The sequence below is a fragment of the Dipodomys spectabilis genome, unplaced genomic scaffold (assembly GCF_019054845.1).
Source record: "Dipodomys spectabilis isolate Male_0828 unplaced genomic scaffold, ASM1905484v1 ptg000551l, whole genome shotgun sequence".
Lineage (NCBI taxonomy): Eukaryota > Metazoa > Chordata > Mammalia > Rodentia > Heteromyidae > Dipodomys > Dipodomys spectabilis.
In genome coordinates this window covers 30,001-40,336 of record NW_024871228.1, presented here as the reverse complement: position 1 = coordinate 40,336, position 10,336 = coordinate 30,001, and the positions used below count along the sequence as shown (strand labels likewise).

The 10,336-nt window shown below is 39.4% G+C and overlaps 1 pseudogene; it reads left to right on the top strand.

Moving 5' to 3' along the window:
- Nucleotides 1-988: 988 nt before the first annotated feature.
- Nucleotides 989-10,336, top strand: part of LOC122099975 — a 25,036-nt pseudogene continuing 15,688 nt past the window's right edge.

The following is a 10,336-nucleotide window of genomic DNA, read 5'->3' as shown; positions in this document are numbered from 1 at the left end:
GGACAGACACAGATGACCTGATGTTGACATTTCATACTTTCTTATGGGCAAATAAAGGCTAGAAAATTATTTTTTAAAGAAAAAAAGGATTTAACATAACAAAGATACATGGCAATCACCAGAAATTATTGGCCATTGGCTCAGATTATTATATTTGTTAATTTCTAGACTTAAATACCTTCTTTTTTGGAAATATTGCTTTTTAAAAATAGGAACAGATAACATCTCCTTGTTTTAACATGTAGTCTATTTATTTCTATTTCAATTTTGTTTTGTCACAGCTTTTTAAAAAAAAAAAAGTAGTTGCAAGTAACAATATGAGCTGAGTTGTATCCTTCACCAAGTCACATGATGGAGTCCTAACGCTCAGTACTTAAGAATGTAGCTCTTTGGAAATACAGCCTTTGAGGTTGTGTAAGGTCACTGGATGTCTTAATGCAATGTGAGTGCTGACCTCATAAGAAGAAGTAACTGAAATGAACCCTAAGATATGTATTCAAATGTTTTTATATTTCACGCGATTGTTTCTAACACATTTATAAGATGATTTCTTTGTTGCTTTGTATGTCCCTCCCCCACAGTATAACCCCTGCTTTCACTGTATTTGATGTCGGTATAATTTGTGGAGGGGAAGGGAAAAAACAAATTGTTTAAATAGAGATACAGGTCTCATTGCAACAATGAGATATACAAGTAATTATGTCGAAAACGAACTTTACAACTTTGGTGGGGGGGGGAGGGGGAGAGGAAGGGGAAGCGGAGAGTATTGGGTGGGGGGCGGGGGGAGGGGAGGATGGGAAGGGTTGGGAAGAGGAAACAAAGGAGGAGGCTACAATGCTTGATAAGAAATGTACTCATTATCTTGTCCATGTAATTGTAACCCCTCTGTACAGTATTTTCACAATAAAAAAAAAAAGAAGAGGAAACTGGACAGACTCACATACAGTAATAATAATAATAATAATAATAATGTGAAAGCAAGGAGAACATGGGCATCTGCACCCAAGGGGAGGAAAACAGTGATGTTCATAACCTTGATCTCCGACTTCCAGCATTCCGAACTGTGAGAAATTAACTCCCACCTCCCCTTTTTTTGTTTCGGTGCTGATCCCAGGGCTCGAACTCAGGACCTAGGTATGGGCCCTGTGCTTTTCTTTTCTTTTCTTTTTCTTCCTTCCTTCCTTCCTTCCTTCTTTCCTTCCTTCCTTCCTTCTTTCCTTCCTTCCAGTCTTTCTTTTTCTTTTTTTCCTCAAAGCTAGTGCTCTACCACTTGAGCCACAGCTTCAGCTTCACTTCTGGATTTTTGGTGGTTCATTGGAAATTAGAGTCTCATGGAGTTTTCTGTTCAAGCTGGATTTGAACTATGTTCTTCAGATCTCAGCCTCCTGAGTAGTTAGGATTAAAAGTGTGAGTCATTGATTTCTGGCACAATACTTGTTTCGAAGGAGTTCTGTTGTTATTCCTTTATCATTTGAGGGAAGCAAACAAATCATTGTTCCTAGCAGATAGTCTGTCCTGAAGACAGGCTCTTTTTTTTTGTATTGAGTAGTTTTGGTCCCTTATCTTAAATATAGTAGTGATCATGGCATGTGCTACTTTTTCTTAATTCATGGGCCTATGGAAATAATCAGTGTTTTCTAGAAAAAGCAGCCTTTAAGCACCTTTTACAGAATTTACTGATGTCTAACACATTACTTCATATTTCCAATCAAAGACATGATATTCTTAAATTTAATAACTATAAACAATTTTGACTCAGAATCTACAAAAGTCAGATATTACTTTAATTCCCTATAGGAAAGCACTGGAACTTTTTAGAAGTGTGCCCTGTGGTGGGATGGGACATCCATAAAGCTTAGAGCTTAATGATTGTTGCTACATATATTAACTGTTTTCTCTGATGTTGGGGACTCACTGGTAGGAACAGACTGTTTTTTTCAGGGTTAGTTAGTTATGTGGTTCTGAGTATGCCTTTTATATATAAACTAACCAACTTAGAGCCAACATTCCTTTCCTCTCTTCCCCTGCTAGACTTTCATCCTTCAGGCCACTATCCACCTGCCCTAATTACCACAGAGAATGATATCAGACACAGGAATAACCCTGCACTCCAGAGCCACCTGAACTTGTTCAACTAGCCAATCCTGAATTAGTCTATGCTTCTGCTATAGGTAATGGTTTCAGTCTCTACCAAAGATTCAAACACTAGAAACTTAGTCCCCAGGGTGGTAATGTTTAGGAATAGTAGAACTTTTAAGAGATGGGCTCAATGCAAGGTAATTTGGTCATAGAGGTTTCACCCTCAGAAGGGATTAAGGCTGGTCTTACAGAATGAGTTAGCTCTCTAGAAAGCAAGTTGATATAAAAAGAACAAGCCTGGGTAGCCCCCTGCCATTGTAATGAATCTTACCATGAGATACTCTTTCAGAGGCTGAGCAGATGGAGCTACCTAATCTAGCCTACAAAACTATGAGCTAAAATAAAAAACAAAAACTTTTTAAGAAAAAATAAAATTCACACCTTTGGGTTGTTTTATTATAAAAATAGAGACTGGACAAAGACACCCAAGTAGCTTTGTTTTTCCCTATAGAAACCACAATCAAGGCTCTTCTCCATGCTTTCCCCTCACTCCTGCTGCCTCCTGAACAAACCTGGCACTTCCTTGTGTCACTCTGTATTATATAGCTTGCCCTTCTTCTTGAGATCTATACATAACGAAATGTCTCTGTGGCATCATCCATGTATCCTGATCTGTGGGCATCTCTGTACCAGAATAAAAAACAAATCCTGTGGGAAAGAATTACTTTGGAAAAAATGGCCTGTGCTCTCCTTTCCTCCTTCAAGTAATATATCTTCCTGCACTCTTAAAACAATAATAAACCCCGTAATAGTAAGCTAATTCAGAGGGGTCTACACCAGAAGCCTTGGTCCACTATTTGTCTCTTTGGAGCCACCTCATCTGTGAGGTTTTCACGTATCACAGGCCTTAGCCCATTCTTAACTCATTGACTATGCCCCAAATGCCAAGTTGGATCTCAACTCCTTCAGTACACTTTAGGCAAATACCTCTGGAAATATATATGGCTTATTATGCATCCAGCCCTTCTGGGACATTGTTAGAATATAAATTCTAATAATAGTGACATATTGAACTGAAGAACTAAAAGAGGATACAGGAGAAGCTGTTGTTGGTACTGACAAATGTTACTTTCTCATTGTTTTCTTATTATTGTGTTGATGACTTAAAAAAAACAGTAAAGATGTAAACTTTGATTGTAACCTTATTTTTTCTTTCTTCCTCCTCTGTTCCCCACTTCTGCCCATTTACTTTCTAGCTTCACTGATAATCACTATAGCTGACCCAGATGTCAGATTGTAAGATGTCATTAATAAGTTGGAAAATATAATTTAAATAATTTATCATCTCTGACTGGTCATAATGGACAAAATTGGTTAAATTTTTTATTTTGCATTTCTGTGGTTTAAAACAAAAGTCATGTTCTTATGATACTCAAAGAACCAGTGAGCTTTTCTTCTTTTTTACTTTATTTTTAATTAAAAATTTTTATTGTTATTTTAAAGGTGATGAACAGCCAGGCACTGGTGGCTCATGCCTATAATCCTAGCTACTCAGGAAGCTGAGAGCTGAGGATCACAGTTCAAAGCCAGCCCAGGAAGGAAAGTCCATGAGACTCTTTTTTTTCCTTTTTATTTTCTTTTATTATGAAGGTGATGTATAGAGGAGTTACAGTTATATAAGTAAGGTAAGTAAGGTAATGATCATGAGCCTGTTTATCTCTAATTAATCACCAGAAAACCAGAAGTGGAGCTATGGCTCAAAGTGGTAGAGCACTAGCTTTGAGCAAAAAAGCTCAGGGACAGTGCCCAGGCCCTGAGTTCAAGCCCCATAACTGACTAAATAAATAAATAAATAAATGTGATGTACAGAGAGGTTACAGTTACATAAGTCAGGTAAAGAGTACATTTCTTTTTGGACAATGTCACCTCTTCCCTTGTTTGGACTATTGCTTTCCTAAATGATTTCTAGAAATGCCTCAGCTATTCAACACCTTCAAATGTTCATCATGGTGATGAACAAGAGTGATCAAGGTAAACCCATACTATCCTCATGTAGAAGAAGCTGAAAGGAAAGCATCCTGAGAACCAGAGGTTCCAGTACTAGGTGTGATTGTCAGTAACCACACTGGCACCTGTGTATGGCATTGACCTCTCACAGTCATGTCAGTTCATTTACTTTCACAATTTGAAATCTCAGCAGATAGCAGTCTTTTATTAACTTATAGAAGTCTTTTCTAACGTGATGGTTTGACTTAGGATTTTCCAACTTTACAGTACGACAAAAGCAACATGCATTCAGTGGAAGCTTTTTTGTGTGTGTCTGTACTCGGGCATGAACTCAGGCCCTCCCATTGGACTTATTCACTCATGACTATTATCCTACCACTTGAGCCACGCCTCCAGTCCAGAATTTTTGCTGGTTAATTGGAGATAGAGTGTCTTAAACTTTTCTTCTCAGGCTTGCTTGGAACCTTGATCTTCATATCTCAGCCTCCTGAGTGACTAGGATTATAGGCATAAGCTACTGGTGCCCAGTTTAGAATTTAAAATGTTTTAAATTTTTTTAATTTCCCAGGTTAATGATATGTACTGTGATATAATCTTATGATAGCAGTCAGTTCCAGCTCCCTGAAAACTGGGTGATCACAAGCGGGAACAACCAAAGCTCTATTGGGAAACTGTGGTTTTCAGGAGCTTGTGTGGTGGTATGGGAGAGGCCTGGGATGATGCATTATTAAGCCATGGTAGAGTAGCACAGGCCTAAAGCCCCAGAATTCAGGGGTATGTTTACCTAGTATTCACAAGGCCCTGAGTTCTATCATCAACAATCCAAGAAAATAAACAAGCAAAAAGAAAGAAAGAAATATTGAAAGAAAGAAAAATGAAGAAAGAAAGGAGAGAAAGATAGTAGGAGAGAAAGATAGTAGGAGAGAAAGGAAAGAAGAAAGAAAGAAAACCTCAGGAGCCTGGGACAGGAGAATCTTAATTTCAAGGCCAGCCCTGTCCTCCCCACACACACACCCAGTGCCTTTTAAACAGATGATATTTTTATTTGTAATATTCTTAATGTACTCAGTTATCAGAGTATAATCCCATTTTGAGTCCAAGAGCACTGATATCTACCTTGAAGTATTAGTGTCTTCAAGCATGAGTACAAAAACAGTTTCTTCCAACCCATAGCAGCAATGAGTCCTTTCCTTAGAGATGTCTAAATGATTAGGAGTTTGCCCTTTTAGTTGGCTTGTATGAGAACGATCTCAAAGCGATGTAGCTTAGGATATACTTGGGAACCTTAATATTAACTCTTCCTTGTTTGGTCCCTTCACAGACACTCCTTTCTTCTCCCTCTTCAACTGTTCTATGTGCCTGTTATTGCAGTTATGTTGGAGGGCATAAAATTCAAGACCCTATCTGAAAACCAGTTAAAGCAAATGCAGTGCTGAGGTCCCATCTCAACTGATGGAGCTACTGCCTCACAAGCATGAGGCCCTGAGGTCAAACTCATATACTATAGAAAGAAAGAATGAAAGAAAGAAAGAGGGGGAGAGGGAGGGAGGGAGGAGGAGGGAAGGAGGGAGGGAAAGGAAAGGAAGAAAGAAAGAAGGAAGGAAGGGAAGAAGGAAGAAAGGAAGGGAAAGGAAAGGAAGAAGGAAGGAAGAAAGGAAGGAAGGAAGGAAGGGAGGGAGGAAGGGAAAAAGGGAGGGAGGGAGGGAAGGAAAGAAGGAAGGAAAAGGGAAGGAAGAAGGAAAGAAGGGAAAGGGAATGAAGAAGGAAGAAGGAAGGAAGGAAGGAAGGAGCAGAAGGAGCGGAAGGAAGGAATGGAAGGAAGGAGCGGAAGGAAGGAGTGGAAGGAAAAAAGAGAGCAGAAGGAAGGGAGGAAGGAGCAGAAGGAGCGGAAGGAAGGAGTGGAAGGAAGGAGCAGAAGGAGCAGAAGGAAGGAGTGGAAGGAAAAAAGAGAGCAGAAGGAAGGGAGGAAGGAGGAAGGAAGGGAGGAAGGAAGAAAAGAAAAGAAAAGAAAAGAGCCAGGCTCATACCTGCAATCTTAGCTACTCAGAAAGCTGAAATCTGCGGACTGAAATTTAAAGCCAGCCCTGGCAACAAAGGCTGTGAGACTCTTATCTCCAGAAAACTGGAAGTGGAGCTGTTGCTCAAAGTGATAGAGCTTTAGTCTTGATCTTAAAAGCTCAGGGACAATACCTAGGCCCACAACTGACCAAAAATTAATAAATTTTGAAAAAGTATATAATCTCCTCCTGGAGGAGGGGAAGTGAAGGATAAGAAGGTTCCCTCAGCTTCCCATTTTCTACAGAAAACAGGAACTTAAGATCAGCAATGAAAAGCATTTAAAAGGGGCTCACAAAAGGAGAATCTTACAAAATAGAAGCTTAGCAACAATGTGTTTAAATAAAGTAGAAAGGGAAACAAAAAAGAGAGAAAATCACCTTCTGCTTCAAATGTAGGGGTGGGACCACACCCAAACAAATGAACTTTCTGAGTATTGGAGCTGGAGCAATACCTGTGGTTATGTTGTGTAGCAACTCCTAACCTTAGAGACAGTGGGTCATCTATTACCCAAAACATGGTACAAGAAGGGAGATATGGTCTGGGTCTACCCAAAACACAGGGCAGCAGGTGAACTTTCAGGACTTCCATTTTCCAGACATGGTTTTAGTTTTCAGATGTCTCTCTGACCAGGGTTGACAACTTCTGAACACCTCCAAGGACAAGGCAGCTGCAGACAGCCCCAGTCTTGTAACTTAGTATCTAAAAGGAAAAGTGTGAGGAAGGTGCAAAGCTGTCTGCTCCAATACTTTTTTAACTTCCTGGTTCTGTTCAGTTTTGAGATTGGCCCCTTTGATATTTATTGCTTTTAATTCCCTGTCACCTCTTCTATTCAGTCTTCCTCATATGTATTAGAAAAGCCTACATGATCTGGGCACCAGTGGCTCATGCCTGTAATCCTAGCTACACAGGAGGCTGAGATCTGAGGATCGAGATTCAAAGCCAGCTGGGGCAGGAAAGTCTGTGAGACTCTTTTTTTTTTTTTTTTTTTTTTTTTTTTTTTTTATTGTAAAGCTACTATACAGAGGGTCACAGTTACATGAGTGAGGTTATGAGTACACTTCCTCTTGAACATTGTTACCCCCTCCATTGTTTTCCCCCTACCATCCCCTCCCTCCCTCCCTTCCCCGAGGTTCTTTTTTTTTTTTTTTGATTGTGATTAAATGATTACATAATTTCAAAGTCACAAGTTCATTCTAACTTCCCTGGAGCAAATTGTCTACCACAGTCTGTAATATATAACAGTGTTCACATGTTATATACCATATTTGTGATCAGCAGCATGAGGATATTTAGTAGTGGTTCAACCAGATGAGCGGGAGTTCTTTGTTTCTTAAGTCCTGTTAGTTTTGTCGTATCACTAACCTTTTGGATTTAGCATCCACTTATGAGGGAGACCATGTACCGTTTGTCTCTTCGTTCTTGGCTTACCTCGCTCAACATGATTCCTTCTAGCTCCATCCATTTCCCTGCAAATGCCATTATTTTGTCATTTCTAATGGCTGCATAATATTCCATTGTGTATAGATACCACAATTTTTGGATCCATTCATCTGTGGTGGGGCACCTAGGTTGTTTCCATATCCTAGCTATTGCGAACAGTGCTGCAATAAACATGGAGGTGCACGTGTCCTTGTATATTGGTTCCTGTTGTTCAGGGTAGATGCCTAGAAGTGGTATGACTGGGTCGTAAGGGAGGTCAATCTTTAGCTTTCTAAGGACCCTCCAGACTGCTTTCCAAAGTGGTTGTATAAGTGTACATTCCCACCAGCAGTGTAATAGGGTTCCTCTTTCTCCACATCCCCTCCAGCATTTGTCGTTGGCTGATTTGTGGATGTGGGACATTCTGACTGGGGTAAGGTGGTATCTCAGGGTTGTCTTTATTTGCATTTCCTTCACCACCAGGGATGATGAACATTTCCTCATGTGTTTCTTTGCCATTTTTATTTCTTCATTTGAGAAGTCCCTCTTTAGTTCCCTTGCCCATTTAGTAATTGGTTTGTTAGGTTTGGGAGGGATTAGTTTCTTGAGTTCCCTGTATATACAGGATGTTAACCCCTTGTCTGATATATTGCTGGTAAATATTTTTTCCCAATTAGTTGGTTGTCTTTCTAGCTTAGTTGCGATAGATTTAGCTGTGCAGAAGCTTTTTATTTTAAGGTAGTCCCATTTGTCGAGTCTCTCTCCAACTTGTTGTGACCCTGGGACTCTGTTCAGGAAGTTCCTTCCTGTGCCTATTAGTTCAAGTGTCTCTCCTACTCTGTCCTGCAGTAGTTTCAGAGATTCAGGTTTAATGTTAAGGTCTTTAATCCATTTTGAGTTGATGTTGGTGCATGGTGATAGGCTGGGGTCCACTTTTAGTTTTCTGCATGTGGCTGCCCAGTTTTCCCAGCACCAGCGGTTGAAGAGGCTGTGTTTCTTCCATTGTATGTCTTTGGCTCCTTTGTCGAATATCAGCTGGCTGTAGGCCTGTGGATTTATATCTGGATCTTCTATTCTGTTCCATTGGTCTTCGGGTCTGTTTTTGTGCCAGTACCATGCTGTCTTTGTGATTATAGCTCTGTAGTAGAGTTTGAAGTTCGGCATGGATAGCCCTCCCATATTGTCTTTATCCCCTAGAATTGTTTTGGCTATTCTAGGTCTTTTGTTGTTCCATATAAATTTTTGGACTGTTTTCTGTATTTCAGTGATGTACGTCATTGGGATTTTAATAGGAATTGCATTGAATTTGTATATTAATTTTGGAAGTATCACCATCTTTACTATATTAAGTCGGCCTATCCAGGAGCATGGGAGGTCTTTCCATTTCCTAGTGTCTTCTGCAATTTCTTTCTTTAACTTTTTATAGTTCTCATTAAATAGTTCTTTTACATCTTTGGTTAGGTTAATTCCTAAATATTTTATTTTTTGGGAGGTTATTGTGAATGGGGTTGCTCCCTTTATTTCCCTCTCTTCCTGTGCGTTATCAGTGTATAGGAAGGCAACTGATTTTTGTGGGTTTATTTTGTATCCTGCTATTTTGCCGAAGTGACTTATGATTTCTAAAAGTTTGGGGATGGAGTTTTTGGGATCGTGGAGGTATAGTATCATGTCGTCTGCAAAAAGGGATAGTTTCACTTCTTCTTTCCCTATGCGGATCCCTTTAATGTCTTTTTCTTGCCTTATTGCCCTGGCTAAGGGTTCTAGGACTATGTTGAAGAGGAGTGGAGACAGTGGACATCCTTGCCTTGTTCCTGTTTTTAGGAGGATTGGTTGTAGCTTTTCCCCATTAAGTATAATATTGGCTATTGGTCTGTCATAAATGGCTTTTATTGTTTTTAGAAATGTTCCTTCTATTCCTATTTTCTCCAGAGCTTTTAGCATGAGTGAATGTTGAATTTTATCAAAGGCCTTTTCTGCATCTGTGGCGATAATCATGTGATTCTTGACCTTGGCTCTGTTGATATGCTGGATTACATTTATTGACTTACGTATGTTAAACCATCCCTGTGTCTCTGGGATGAAGCCTACCTGATCATAGTGTATTATTTTTTTTATGTGTTTCTGGATTCTGTTAGCTAGAATCTTGTTAAGGATCTTTGCATCTGTGTTCATCAAGGAGATTGGCCTGTAATTCTCCTTTTTGGTTGGGTCTTTGCCTGGTTTGGGGATGAGTGTGATATTGGCTTCGTAGAATGAGTTTGGGATAGCTCCCTCCTTCTCTGTTTCTCTGAAGAGCTTGAGGAGTATGGGTATTAGTTCTTCTTTAAAGGTCTTATAGAATTCTGCTGTGAATCCATCTGGTCCTGGGCTTTTTTTTGTTGGAAGACTTTTGATAGCTTCCTGTATCTCATTATAGGATATTGGCTTATTTAATTGGTTAACTTCTTCTTTGCTCAGTTTGGGTAACTTGTATTTCTCTAAAAATGCATCCATTTCCGCCAGATTTTCTTCCTTTAGAGAGTATAGCTTTTGAAAGTAGTCTGTTAGAATTGTTTGGATATCTTGGGTACGTGTTGTGATGTTTCCCGTGGCATCCCTAATCCTATTAATATGGGTTTCCTCTCTTCTTTTTTTAATTAATCTTGCCAACGGGCCATCAATTTTGTTTATTTTTTCAAAGAACCAGCTTTTTGTTTGGTTTATTTTGGTTATGGTTTTCTGATTTTCTAATTGGTTAATCTCTGCTCTCAATTTGGTTATCTGGCTTCGTCTA